This window comes from Tamandua tetradactyla, chromosome X, assembly GCF_023851605.1.
Source record: "Tamandua tetradactyla isolate mTamTet1 chromosome X, mTamTet1.pri, whole genome shotgun sequence".
NCBI classification, from domain to species: domain Eukaryota; kingdom Metazoa; phylum Chordata; class Mammalia; order Pilosa; family Myrmecophagidae; genus Tamandua; species Tamandua tetradactyla.
The window spans coordinates 166,288,572-166,304,251 of NC_135353.1; the positions used below are offsets into that span (position 1 = coordinate 166,288,572).

The window sequence follows — 15,680 nt, forward strand, 5'->3', positions numbered from 1 at the left end:
GATTAGTGCTTGCAAGGGCAACTCCCCAACACAGTGATGGCAAACACACATATAGAATCTTTCAGAGAAGTTACAGCTTCTTGCATCACAATGTTATCTTGCTAAACTCCCATATAACAAGATGCTTCGATTCTCTCCTAAAAAGAAATTTATCTGACACATCCCCCCTCTTCTCTGACCCTGCTTTTCATGGTTGACACAGAGTTAATTCACACACTCTAAAACATTTAGGAAAAATAATAAATAGCCTGGAACCAATGCCTACTAGGATATGCTTCAAGAAATTTCTCATTAAATAAGATCCAAGTCCCCCTGGGGCTTTGGGTTTGCCAGAGAAAGCTTATTTTTGTGAATGATTTCAATTTTGCTCTTGGAATAATGATCTTATTACATTGCATACTTAATTTCATGGCTTTTGCAATTAGGAGAAAAATGATTTTCACTGAAGAGAAGTATCATGGTTTCTTTTTTTTTAATCATTATCAATATTATGTGTTTGGCAAGCTGTCCAAGCTTCCTTCCCATGATAAACGCTGCAACAATTTGCAATTATCTTTGAAAGAAATGGCTAATTCAACCGCAGGAGGCCAGAAGGGCTCCCCCGGCCACAGCCTGCCCTGAATCCTGCCCTGCCTGGCCCTCAGCTATTCGAGCACAGGAAAACACTTGTGTTCTTGTCACCTCTGGGCTACTGAGTGCCGTCAATCAAGCCCTATTTTAGCTCCCCCTCCACAGCCCCTTAGCTTGCTCCAGGTTTGGGGTTTCAACGCCCCAGTGTGTATGTGTAACTTATCCCAACACCCATGATCAGGGCCGCCTCCAGTCACAGCCCTTGGTGGGGCTGGGCAGGTTTTCTGGGTGGCATTTTGAAGAATTTCATCATGGCACTTAAGAAGTTCAAGTTCCTTTGAGATTATCCAACTAATTGTTTCTTTCTGCCAGATATTGCCAAGACTGGTTTGCAAGAGGAACTTTCTCAGCCACCCAGCTGATAGTGGCAGAGACCTGTTGAAGCACGTTTTCCTTATCTAGCTCCCTTGAACCCAAGGCTGGCGAACAGAGGGTGCTTGCATGGTCTTGGCATAGATTTTTCTAAATTTAATTTTAGAGGAAACCAAGCAGAAGAAGGGGGGAGGTTTCTCCCTCCCGTCACTGAACAATAAAGCCATCAGACAGAACGAACCACGTACAGCTACTGCCGTGTCACACATCTTGAGTCACAGCAAACATCAATCTTACATTGTTAAACTTTCTATCAAAAGGAACAGCGGGGAAGGTGATGTGACAGTGGCTCAGTGGCAAAGTTCTCGCCAGCCATGTTGGAGACCCAGGTTCGATTCCCAGAGCCTGCCCATGTGAAAAAAAAACAGGAATAGCGGGGAGAGGAGACAGTCTGAGCAACTGTGTGAAGTTGGAAGTCAGACACAAAAGGTCACATATTGCATGATTCCATTTATACCAAGTGTCCAGGAAAAGGAAACCTGCAGAGACAACAGGAAGGTTAGCAGGTGTAAGGGGCCGAAGAAGGGGAGACAGGGAGTGCCTGCTAACAGGTGTGGGGATCTTTTTGGGGGTGGTGAACATGTTTTAAAATTAGACTGTGATGATGGTTACATAACTGTGAATACACTAGACATCATCAAATTGTAGACTTTAAATGTGTGAATTGTAGGGTATGTGAATTATATCTCTACACAGCTGTTCAACAAAATTGTTTGGGCTTAAAAATGCTTGAGACTGGGGCCACGGTGGCTCAGCAGGTAAGAATGCTTGTCTGCCATGCCCGAGGACCTGGGTTCGATTCCTGGTGCCTACCCATGTAAAAAAAAAAAAAAAAAAAAAAAAGCTTGAGACCACCTAGCGCTGGGTCCTCATTACAAATTAACTCCAGCTCTATTACAGTTTCATATGACAGCTACAGTCAAGTACAAGGCATCTGCACCCCCAAAGTAACGTGACGGTGGTGACTGGGGAGCTGAGATGCTTTCTGACACACTGTCTCACCCAGTAAAGGTTCTGGGAGTCACCTCACCAAACAGATCTTTCTGTGATTGTGCACTGGGCTGATCTGGGGGTGAACTTTTATCGTCCTGGCTGAACACACAATGAAATGCAGACATTTTTCAATAACTACCAAACGCTTCATTATAGCTGCCCTTGCAAGATTCCCACAGGGCATTCTGAACATTTTGACGAAATCAAGTTGATGCAATAACCAGGGTGGACTACATTTAATACAAAGCCCCAGAAGAAAGGGCATCCCCTCTCTGCAGCCCACCTGGTTGGCAGAGGGGCTGGGTGCAGACTTTCCTCAGACTGCAGAGACAAAAGAGAGCAGAGAACTTGATTTTTGTCACTGACATCCCTGTAGCCTCCTGGGGTTGCCTCAACACAAAGCCCCAGCACTCTCACCCATAGAGGAGCCACCCCAGTAATGAGCACAGGACAACCATGGATTATCACAACACTACAACGAAACCAGAGAAGAGATATCTGTGAGAAATAGATACTGTATTTAGTGGTAAATTAGGTCATGGATGTTCTCACTCACCACAGTCCAGAATTTCTTTATTCATAGTTCAACAACTCAGCACAGCTGCAGAGTTTAGAGGTTTCAAAAACCATAAATCTATCTGCTCCCTGCTTATCTGAATTTCATACAAGATTAATATTCTACCTCCATTCACTGACAAAGACAAATGGCCACTGGGTGCAAATGATAGTATTCTATGTAAATAAACATTGCGGAAATAACTCAATTGAAAAGATATCTGGAGCTAAAATTTGGTGTTTCGGAACAATATATATCTTGTAAACAAAACACTGCGTGGTTATTTGGGAAAATGTCTTAAAGTAGATGTGAAAAATACTAAAGGTCATATCTGGAGCTAAAATGTGGTGTTTCTGAACAATAAATATTTTATACACAAAATACTGTGTGGTCATACAGAAAAATGTCTTTAAAGTAGACATGCAAAATACAAAAGGTCAGTAAACAGCCAGTTCTTCACAGCTGTCAAATGCAGTGGCTCCAAGATGAAGGGTGGTGAACCAAAACAGGAAAGCCCTGATAAATTAATTTAAAAGAAGCTACAAGTCAAAATTGGAATCACATTTAAAATTCATCAGCAATATAAAATAAAGATTAAAGGTACCCTATGGTAGAAGCCAGGAAATTCTTCTGCTGTGAGTGTTTACCTTTAAAATGAAGTTTTTCTGTAGGTTTACAAAATGAAAAGTGAAAGATAATACCTTACTTCATTTGTTTGAAATAATGAAATTTGGGTGTATGTTTTAAAGGACTCATGGTTCTATCCCCGGCACCTAGGACTCAGAAGGTATTTAACTATCTACTGAAACAATGAACAGTAAAAACAATGATCAACTTGGTTCTTCCACTTTACACCAAAATGTCAAAGAAATCCACTCTGATTACTCTGTGTAAATAAAGTTAAAAACTAATCTGAGTTGCAAAGATTCTCTTGTAAGTAAACATGCCAGTGTGTCAGGATTAAGTATTGAGGTAACATTCTAGAACAAAATAAGATCTAAATATAAAGCAGTGATTTCTGTGGCTCATGTTTAAGATACAGGCACCAAATTTCAGAATAATCAAGAATCTTTTCACATAAAGAAAAAACCTCATCAGGCTGATTGCAAAGTACTCCAGAAGTTTATACACAAGAGGAAAAGAAAGTTTATACTTCTGCAGAAAAATCAAGTGACATTGGGTGGAAGAAGGAAAGCAAATTCAGGGACAGAAAGAAGGCAGACAAGGAACTGTGAGACACCTCAGTTAATGGAAGGCCTTGGCTAAACAGGGGCAGGTCTCAGGGGAAAAATCTCACTGAGAAGATGAAGGGGAATGAGCTACTGGCACAGAACAGCACTCAGGGATTCCTGCTACCATTTCAGTTCTTTCTACGATTCTGTACTTTGGAAGCTGAAGGGAACAGAAAACTGGGTGGAATAAAAATTCATTTCAGAAGAAGACCGATTCCTAAAACAGCTGTGAGTTGTGAAAATGGCACACAACCTGAGGAAGTTTATGAGGAAAACTTTGGAACTGTCTGTGTGGGTGCAATGCCTTCTCACCATGCACCTCCTGGAACAATTTCTATGCTTAAGGTACAGGCAAGCCAGAGATAATGGATTTCACCTGAAAAGTAATTCTTTGTAAACCTGATTAAAGTAGGTATTAAGTAAAGGCCAAGATCTTTCTGTTATAGTCTTTTCTTGAAGGACAATTTTCACACTGGGGTTCCAATAAAAACTGGTGACAAATACTGTCTGAATCCACTTATGAGAAATATCCAGAGAACAGGCAAACTCACAGAGACAAAAATGTTACAAGGGACTGGGGGAGGGCAGGGAGAGGTAATTGCTTGATGGATACAAAGGTTCAGTTTGGGAGTGACGCCAAAGTTTTGGAAATAGCTCATGGGAATGGCCGCACAACACTGTGAATGTAATGAACTGTGAATGTAACCACAGAATTGTGCTCTTAAAAATGGTTATCAGGGCAAATTTTGTTATATATATTTTCCCAAAATTAAAAACAACAGCTAACTGTGTATTTGAGGGTCTTAAGGGGTGAACTTTGGAGAATTCCACCATTATTCTAAATAATGAGATTCAGAATTATTACTGACCATGGCAAAGCTCAAATTCTGCAGACTCTTTTCCTTTAAAGTAGATTATACATTAAATGAAGCTAAACTAAATTGATGCCTAAAGAAGTATACACTACTGTGTTGTCAGGAATGAACTTCTAAATATAAGGATGTAAAAATACCACGGAAAAAACACAATTCAGTAATATAGTGCCACACCTGTAGCATTATACTTTTCCAAATTTATGGTAATATTGTCACAAAAAGTCATTGTATATCAGTCAAAAGGGTGAAATTATTTATCATGGCACATCATACCTAGTGCAAACATTCACTAAACTTTTAAAGAATTATTATTTAACTACCTGCTAACTGCTAGTAGCATCCCCCCAACAAAGTATAACAACCAAAACTGTCTCCAGACATCAACCAGGGTCTGGGGGCACACAAAATCGCCCCTGTTGAGAAGTAATGTCCTAAATTAATCAAGAGAAATTTGAGAACTGCCCATGTTTATCAAGAAAATCAAAAGAAAACACTAAGAAAAACAACACACTTCAATTTGTTATGAGAGGCAGAATCAGTGACAAATATCAGAAACTGAAGAATTCTTCCAACATTTACCGGCACCTTCAAGGCCATTTTATAACTAGAATCCATAGCCAATTTCAAGAATTTTATCCTGCCAAAATATTTTAACTATAGTCCATTTCCTTCAAATTCTACCATGAAGAAATCCACTAATCTGACGGCTGGGAAAATAATCTTCTCACATCTTTCATCAGATCCTGGTCTGCTTGGGTTCAAGGGGAAAAGAGGCTAAGCCCCAGCTTCTCCAGAGAGAGCAAGTTTCCAGAGGAGTGACTGTTTTGGGCACTCGATGTGTACATTTTGGGTGCTTAAGAAAGCAACTGAAGTAAAATGTCATTTGAAAGAAAAAACACTGAATAAATCTGAACTACATATTGGAAGGGAGAGAAGATGAGCTGAATTATTTTATTACACAGGACTTTATCAAGGAGTCTTCCAGCACAGGAGACCACAAAAAGCCATTGTTCTGCTGGATAATCCAGTAGGACTCACGGTCTTTAAATCAACAATGATGCTCAGGGTGTCCATGAACTTTTACCTTTTCTGAGTACAGCCCAGCCGAGCTCACACTACCCCACTGATGACTGCGGCAGTCCAACTTCTAAACAAACTTTCTGCCTTGACCAAGAGAGTATGAAAATTCCCACACCCAACAGCATGGCAGTGATCTCCTTGGCATTCATGAGATTCTTTTTGGTCCTATAATTTCTGGTTGAATTGATTCTCATGGGAAAGTCTGCAGACTCCCAGGCACAACTTCTCTCAGAGTGGCAGCTCACTATGGTTACAACTACCTGGACCGTTAGTGTCCTTCTTGGATCCTCCAACAAAAAAGGAACTGCAAAGAACTGGCCACCAATCTTGGTCACTTAGAACTCAGAAAGGAAATAATCAGTGGTCAAAGCAGAAAGCAGAAGTCCAGGGTTTAGACTAAGCCACACAAGTCCAGAGCGCCCTACACAAATGTTATCTCAGGCCAGAAGCAGCACAACGTGCATATGGACTCCCTGGTTAAATCTGCTAGTCATCGCCAGGCTATTTAAAGAGGGGGAAAAGAACTAGGATGGAAACAGAGCCAATAATGACTTGGCACCTACAACTGTGCCCACACGCTTTGAAATGACCCACTTTTTCACGCAACTCTAAGCCTTCCCCCAAAGAACCAAAAAAAAAAACCAACCCATACATCTGTAACTCCACCAGTGCTCCAAGCATACTAGATTCAAAAAATGGTCATCCCAGAAATGGAAGATTTTTTTTGTTTTTAAAGTGATCTGAAAAGGATGTTTGATTCAGGGGAGAATTAGACCCCACTGTAAACTGGGTGGAGTGTGGCAGCCAAGATGGCAACGCCAGACGTCAGACGGCTCTGCTGTAAGTGAGCCTGCTTCTTGCTACTTCAGCCATGGTCCACAGAGGCCCAGACCAAAGGACAACACCTCCCCAGGGGCCTACTCCACAGGCCATGTCGCCGCAGGATGGGGCCCAAACAAGGTCTTCGAGGAAAATGGTGGCTGGCCCACTAGTAGTCTCACAGATGCCTGCAACTTGCAGGTACATTCCAAGGAGAATAAATAAGAAAAGGGAGCCTTGTAGCAGATAAAAAGAGTTTCAAAACTGGGTTTTGTTTTTGTTTTATAAAATCAGCTTTCCAAGAAAAAAGAAATACCTTGAATTTACATGGGAGAGAAGACCAAAAACTATGCTTCCCTCAAAAGCACACACACTTCAGTAATCACCTCCATTTTTCTTTACTAAAATTTATATCGATCTTCTGGGAGATAAGTAAAAAGAGGTTGTATGCAGTGCTGGTGAAAGTATACAGTACTTTTTTGCTAACAAAATCACCCATAACAAAACATCTTGAATCATTCTGACAGTTTCCAGTACATAAAGCCAATACAAGAATATTTATTTGTTTAAGCTCCCAAATAAGGAAGGGGATGACAGGCTATTCACTATGTAATCAGAAATCCATTTTAGAGTTTCACTTACTCAGAGTCAAATGTAGGCAGACCCCTTTTTTCTTTCTAGGGTTTCTTTTTAGGCCTGTTTTCTATCTTCAGTTACCTGTGAATGAAAAATACCCAGAGTTAAGACAAAAAAACGTTAATGAAGACATCCTGAAGTCTGTCTTCACAGTTCCACAGCCAGGCAAACCTGAGTTGGTAGTACTAGGAAGCCAGACTCATAAATGTATTTTCAACTAAAAGGTAGACAACCATTTGTTGAATTTAAGACTTTTCTCTGTTTAAAGCATATACTGAGTCTGTTCTCACCAATCTGTTCAGAACTTCCATTACCTCTGAACAAATCATGACCACCCGGCCAGCGAATTTCAGTAACTGAAAAATCTGCACAGCTCTAACAACAGATGCACTTTCCCACCCTCATCCCCTAAAACACACCAAGCGAAAACACAGGTATGCGGGTAGTCTGAATGCAAGGCGACTCAGCCCATTTTTACTGATGACTTCATATCTCGCCTTGTGGAAGATGAAACAGTTGTGCTAGGTGCTGCAGTGGTATCAGGGACACAGCAGGGCTCTGCTCTCACAGGACAGACTCAGCCTAGTCCTGGTGGGATGTCGTTGGGGAGGGAAGCACAGGGACAATTAGAGAAGGTGACTGAAGATGAAAGAATCAACTAGTCCATTGGTAGGGCCAGGGAGAAGCTCTCTTAGGGGAAGGGAGCAATTGAACAGGGGCAGGAGGCAGGTGGAGGACACGGCACTGCCAGTGATCGTGGTAAGAATGACACTGGAACATGGAAGGTAAGCAGCTGGACCACGCAGGCAAGGGGGTGGCTGGTTCCAGATCGCAAAGGGTTCTGCAATGCAGGAGTCTGAGCCTACATGTGTCCCACGACACCCAGTTCTTCACGTAGCACCATGTGCTGTCTTTTTTTTTTCCCAAATATTTTTATTGAGTAATCTTCATACACATACAGTCCATACATGTTGTACAACAGCTCACAATATCATCACATAGTTGTGTATTCTTCACCATGATCATTTTTAGAACATTTGCATCAGTCCGGAAAAAGAAATAAAAAGTAAGAAGAAAAAATTTATGCATCTCGCTCTCACTGACCACCAGTATTTCAATTTACCCAAATTTTTACCCTTTATCCTCCTATTATTTATTTACTTTTTATCCATATATATATATATTTTTTACTTATCTTTTAAAAAACACCCTGGATAAAAGCGGTATCAGACACAAGGTTTTCACAATCACATGATCATCTTGTAAAAGCTGTATCATTAAACAACTGATACAAGAATCAAGGCTACTGGAACATAGCTCAACAGTTTCAGGTACTTTCCTCCAGTCACTCTAATATACCAATAAACTAAAAAAGGGATATCTACATAATGCCTAAGAATCTATTTAATTCATCAGCCAATGAGACTATTCTGAGCACCAGACTCTCTTTTTTTAAAAAATCTGACCATGTCCCATTCTGCAGAAAAACCCTACTGGGATAGGGTTTTAGTTCTTGCTCACAAAGAACTATTCCTTCCCCCTTACAGGAACACGGTGATTCTTAAGGTTTCCCACTTGGATTGAAGTCTAGGCTTCCCTCCCCAGACAGCCAACCACCCTGGAAATTCCAAAAGAAATGCCTCACCTGAAAAAGAGAAAATGTAGGACAACCATGGGACAGGGGCTTGTACAAGTGCCAGCAGAAGGGATCAGATGGAGAAGAACTCAGGAAGTCCTGATATATCATAGTGATAAGGCCAAAAGGCCATGTGAATGTCATAGCCACTGTGGGAAACGATGTGGCAGATTCTCCAAAAATTTAACGCATAACTCATATTCTACTCCTCGGTATGTATCAAATAGATACCTGTACACCAATGTTCACAGCAGCACTGTTTACAATAGTCAAAAGGTGGAAACAACCCAAATGTCAATGAACAGAAACACAAAATGTAGTACATCCACGATGGAGTACGATTAAGTCATGAAAAGGAAGGAGGCACTGACACATGCTACGACACAGAGGTACCTTGAACACATTCCGCCAAGGGAGGTAGGGAATGGGAAGGGCTGTTTAATGGGACTGAGGTGAGAAAAATGTTGCAGAACTAGAGGTGGTGGCTGCCCAACACTGAATGTTCCAAATGCCACTGAATTGTTCACTCCCAATACAAATAATTCTACATTATGTGAATTTCATCTCAATTCTTTAAAAAGTATGGTATGGGCAGGAATTTTTGCCAAAAGCAGCAAACTGGCAAACGCAAACACACACACACACAGGTACCAGCACGCACGCACGCACACACACACACACCAGGCAGTCAATTACCAGAGTGGAGACCCTTGGGAGCTGCTCCCACGCCTGCTGTGTCTTCAGGCCCCACCTGTCAGCTTACACAGAAACAAAGGATAGATGCTCAGGGCCCATTTACAAAACCAAGTGCCTATGTTCAATGTGAATGCTTCCTGTGGATAGGACTGGGGTCAAACTGGCCTTTGAATGTATCCCTCCCCTCCCCCAAGTCCCATGCACCTGACAGTGGTAAAATGCATTTGGACTTTGCACTTTCTTTGAAGAGAATAATGTTCTCTTCTCTCTGCATCTCAATCTAAGAGAGGCAAGCTAGGCAGGCTTCATGGAGGAGGTATACTCACATTTGCCCATGAGGTCAGGTGAGAAGAAGGTACTGCAGCTGAATGTATTCTGCATTCTCAAGTCAGTGAATGAGGGCATAGGAGGGGAGCCCTGAAAGTTTCTAAAACTCTAGGGTGTGCTCTAGTGGTACCAGGGACAGGAGATGCTGAACAGAGTGCCAGCACAGAGGGAAGGCGGGGCTGCCTGGACAAGTGGCTCTGCAGGTGACGCAGGCCCTGGCACTGAAGAAGCCACACCGCTCTATCCAGGCAGGAGTCAGGGGTGCCCTTGCTGGGGGGCTGGGGCTGGGGGCTGGAGCTGACGTGGGAGCAGGGGCCAGGTAGGGAAGAGCCAAGGGAACACTTTCACTCTTCTGCCCAGCAGGTGAAGAGCTGCCCCGCAGGTGCCCACGGGCCCAATGTCGTCCGCACACACAAGGGCCGCAAGCCCAGAGACCGCCAGCTACTGCCCTCACTTGCTCCGAGGTTGTCAGCGCCCCACCCCCCCACCTCCTACCCCGCAGAGCTGCAACATCTTAGACTAGGAATTGGGGTGAAGGAACCCCTCATAAAAAGATAGTAGAAACTAAACTTCCTGCCATTTTTTATTGCATTTTGCTCTAAGTGCACAAGGCTCAAACCCTGGGCAGACCCTGGATTGAACCCTGTAACTGTGGGAAAAAGAATTCACCAGCCCTGCGCAATGCCTGAGCCATTTTCCTGCCACTCTACCTCCATTCTACAGCATTCATGTGCACGGACATTTTACTGAAGACAAAAGAGCAAAAATAAACCAGGAATAAGAAAGAGTTTCAGGCCCCACTTTTCTCCTAATTAATGGTAAGAAAATCTCTCTGGGCCAGAGTTTCATCAGCTGTGAAATGAAAGTATTAAATTATTTATGAGGTTTCATCCCCATCAAGAAATCTGTGGAACCATTTTCCCGTTTGACTTGCTTTGTAAGTTCTTTGGAGAAAATACTTACAAATAACTGAACCACGAAGTTGCAAAAGGATTTGCTGGGGGAGGGAGAGGAGCACATGTTTCTGACCTGCAGCCAACTAAGCATTGAAATGTAGCCAAAGGGTGCAATATTTGCACAGCATTGCCATAATGATTAGCATTTCCACTTCAGAGAAATTCAAGGTGCACTGTCAGGAAAATAACCAGAAAAAATCTAAAATATGTTTTCAGAATCCAATAAACATGACAGAGAAGTTGCTGTTTCCTCTAGATTCCTTTTCTTTTTTGACCAAGCCTCTCAGCCATGTGTTAAAATGGGTGCTGGCATGAGAAGGGATGGGGGGGAGGGGGGCGTAAAGCCAGAGAATTTAAACCATTTCATTTGCTAAGGGGATTCAAATAATGAATCAGTTTCCTGTATTACAATATTTTAAAGAATTTTTATATTCTGAGATGATTCATTTCACAGACTTTAAATCTGGAAATCAGTAGTTTCTGATTTAAACTACTGTGGGTTAACTGTGTACGCCAGTGGACATCTAATCATCTTGAAGCACTTGAGGTTGTCACAAAGGATGGGTACGGGTGTGGGGGAAGACGGTACTACTGGCATCTTGGGAAGAGAAGCCAGGGATGCCAATAAATACTCTATATACATGGAGCACTCCCCCACAGCAAAAAATTATCTGGTCCAAAATGTCAATACTGCTGAGGTTAAGAAACCCTGCTTTAAACCATATTAAAATTTCTGTAAGTTTAAAAAAGGTATACACTATCTACTTTCATTTCCCAGACCATTTTTTATTCTTTTCAAGTAGTACAGGTACGTGGTTTTGAAAAGTAAAATAATGGTGAAGCAGAAGATTCAGCTTTTAAATTATAAACCTTTTAGCACCATTTATACCTAATTCCACTTTCCCAAGAAACCTCTTTCAAATTTTAGAACTGTTTTGGCTTTGGGTGGTATTCACTAGCATTGACTTTCATGTTTATAAATATTCTGCTTATAGCACTGCCTCATTTTAGGTATTATTTATTGATTTTCTAATACATAGTCAGGTGGTTTGGATTCACACAATTCCCACTCACTCCTGCACCTACCTTCCCTCACATTTTCTCACAAGTTTTATAAAATAATTTTTAGTTAACTCTACACTCCATAGTTTATCAATGGATTGGGGACTGCTGAACAAGCAGTATATGATGATTGATTTCTTTCTTATTCAACATTTGGGTTTTCCTGGAGTTATTAGGTGCCTCTGTTTTGATTTGCTTGTTTGTTTTTTTCATGCCCCTTGATAATTTTGAACACTCTCATTCAATCCTTTAATACAATTTTTTTTAATGGTCAAAATTCTAAGATAGTCAGTCAATTTCATGTCCTTACATCTTCCTCCCCATCGGCCACACAAACCCCAGACCTCCCTGCTGAAACTTCCCATGTCTTGCTCCAAGTCAATACTGGTCACATTTAATTAAACGGGCTGAAGAACTGGTGCCCTCAGAAAATACCCATGACCTGAGAATTCCTTCTGCCTCTTCCTGTTTTCTAGAGCTCTTTCTTGTTGTACTCCCTTCATTTGGTGGGGGACATTCTCCAGCAGATAGGAAATGAAGTATGGACAGCAATTTTTACTCCATTAAATTTTACTAAGATCCTGAATGTGTACCAAGTACCCTATCCTTGATTGACTATCAATGCAACAATGTCTTCAAAATTCTTCACAAGAATTATTTTCAGAGAATTCTACACTCAATCTGCTGTTTAATTTCCAGTGCTGCTGTTCAAAAAAAAAAAATCTAATCTATTCTGATTCCAGATCCTTCATGTGACTTTTTTTCTTTAATCCAGAGACGTGCTTAGTACTGCCTATATCTTCAATTTTCTAAAATGGTATGAACCTTGATGTAATAATTTTTTATATAGTTAATTTTTAATCACTGTTTAGACACAGCATACATTTCCCTTTTCTTCAGTGTTGAGAAATATATTTCTCTCCCTGATTATTCCTATTAGGCAAACATCTGAATAACTAAAGCTCATCTGTGCAGCAGAACTTTCTTCAAGTATGTAAACTGGTAACTGCACTCACTGTTCAGAAAGGTAGCTACTAGTTACATATAATTCCTAGGCACTTGAGATGTGGAGAGTACAACTGGGGAATTGAACTTTAAATTTTATTTCATTTTAATTAAGTTTAAACAGTCACATACGCTACCATACTGGACAGCACAAATCTAACGACTATGACAAAAAAGAAAACAAAAGACAAAAAAACAGGAGAAGCAGGGCCCTTTGTGCCAACTCTAAGCTCTTAATAGCCAATTCAAGGACAATCTTAAGATCGACCTCAGTTTAGAAGAAAAAATTGTGTATAATTCAATCTTAAGATCATCTTCAGTTTAGAAGAAAAAATTGTGTATGATTCTTAAGTCCCTATTACTATATTCGACATCAGGAACTCTGGTTTAGTTTCATATGGGCTTCTTCCTTGTAAGAATTCAAGGACACAGGCCATTTCAGACAGTTCTCATACAAGCAGTGACATCCCTTTGCATGTAAAGATGGGTACTATTACCCCCAAGGTATAAATGGAGCAAAACCCAAGTATCTCCACTTTCTCCGAGAAGGAGGTACCAAGATACCTCACAAAACAGAAATTTGTATTACACTTAAAATCTTCATGGCATAAAGCAGACGCAAAATATTAAAAGTAAGAAAAGAGAAGAAACAGACAAGGCACCTGCCAAGTTCCTTACGCAGCTTCTTTGTACTGGGGGACCACTCCGCCACCCCTGCAGGTGGGTGTAGAACACATTTCTTTCTGCACACTCTGAGAAACGCTACTTCTGAACACTGGGTGCTCTCAGCAATAGAAACCAGAACATATACCAGGTGTTCTCTGCACGTTTATTCATTCAACAAATACCACAAAACCTGATCCAGGTGCTCCATTAACAATCGCCTACAAAGAAAACGGAACAAAACCAAACTGCAAAAGTCCCACACAGCCACCACAAAGCAGGTAAACACACTGTTCCATGTGAATTTTGGGAAACCACATTTCATCACACCACTTTCATCCATGCCTAGGATATGATGGGCATGTAATAAGAGTGTATCCAAAAAAATGTAAAACTAAGATCAAAACAAAAAGAAAGTCACTATTTTTTCCAACTATAAAGAAAATTAAACTAGTGCCATGTCCAGAGGTAAATAAATATTCAGGAAGAATTGCCTATTTCTTTATTTAAGGATCAATGGAAAACGATATTTTCTTATTCTACTCTTCATATAAATCATTTAATACCCATTAATTTGTGCAAGATATGAAACAAACTCACAAGTTTTACAAGTTCAGTGTAGAAGTATGAGCAATTACAAGAAGGAAACAAGACTAAAAAGAAACCATTGATTTACCCTTTGATTTTTACAAGGTTTAATAGTAAGTATTTGATGCATGGAGAACTGGCGAAAAATCAAATCACATGGGCTCATATGAATTTTTAAGTGTAACACACAAATTTATTATTCATTGATCACCCCCAACTCATTCTAAGAAATGTCAAATAAATTACACATACAAGGACTAAGATATAATTTATACTATGATAATCCAGTACAAAATAAGGTAATAACATGGCCCAAATTGGGCTTCTAACTTTATGGTCCATCCAGAGTTAATACAAAGGAACAAACAAACAGAAACAGAAAATTTTAATAAGCTGTATGTATGTCCCACAGTATTAGTTTTAAAACATCGGTACTAATTTAAATTCAGATGTTAGTAATTTAAATTCAAATGTTGGAGTAAATTTTATTAAGGGGCATGAAACTAAATTTTGGTGAGAGAAAAAGAATCCCAATGTTTAAAGATAATTTATTAAAGATCAAGTTAATATTGCCTTTTTTATTCAGCAAAATTGACAACCAAAAGCAATCTGAATCTCTTCCCAGATACAATACAAATTTGATAAACATAATCCTCACATAAGATGATCAGTTTTTGGTTTACAGATGTGCATCATTTAAGTAGAAAAAAAACTCTAATTAATCTCTCTCATCTCCCAAAGCAGTATCTCCACAATTAGCATAATTTTGAATGTAATTGCCAAGCACATTATTTATTGACAGAAATTATGATCAAAGTTTCTGAACACCATATGGTCATGGTGTTCATGTTTCAAAGTATCTGTAATCTGCAAAAAATACATCTTCCTGCTGCCTCATACAGAAAGGTCATCTGTACTGTTTGCAGCTCCATTTACTAATTCAGCAAACAAATCCCTCTGAAAAACAGTTAAGTAACAGTCAACACCTCCCCCTCTACCAGTCATAAATTTCAACTTTTTACTTAAATAGACATCTAAACCTTAGGACACCAATGTCCATGGAAATAAAACATTTATCAATTAACTCAAGAACAGTACTTTACATGCATGCACACACATACACATATATACACACACGTGTGTTTCTATTCAAGCGTCACCACCCTATTGCGGACATTAGAAAGAGCTTCAACTGGCATTTCTTGTGTTTGAACTTTACAAGGCTTGACTTTCACCTCAGCAAACCATAGGTATATGACCTTCATGGAAGAGGAAATTAAAACTCAAAGAGAAGTAGCTTTTAAGCAGGCAGTGTGGGTCAGTGAGAGAATGTACGCCTGCCATGTGGGACACTAGTTCCATTCCCAGCCCATACCCACCCTGTCCCTCTCCCAAAAAAGAAAGAGAACTAGATTTGAAAACGGAGGTAGGTATAAAGAAAAGGACATTTTCATCAATGGACACGGGTCAAGATGGCGCCCATGGCTTTTATATTCTGGACCCAGAGGTGGGTCCCCTGGCCTCAGGGCTCTTCAAGGTCCCCCTCGTACTCTT

At 40.4% G+C, this 15,680-nt stretch overlaps 1 protein-coding gene across 7 annotated transcripts in view; it reads right to left on the reverse strand.

Moving 5' to 3' along the window:
* TBL1X (transducin beta like 1 X-linked) overlaps positions 1-15,680 on the reverse strand; it is a 329,283-nt gene that overhangs the window by 177,175 nt on the left and 136,428 nt on the right. For all 7 annotated transcript variants that reach the window (XM_077146494.1, XM_077146496.1, XM_077146501.1 and 4 more), the window contains one exon: positions 7,200-7,274. The gene's annotated coding sequence lies outside the window, so the exon portion shown is untranslated. The remainder of the gene's footprint in view (positions 1-7,199; positions 7,275-15,680) is intronic.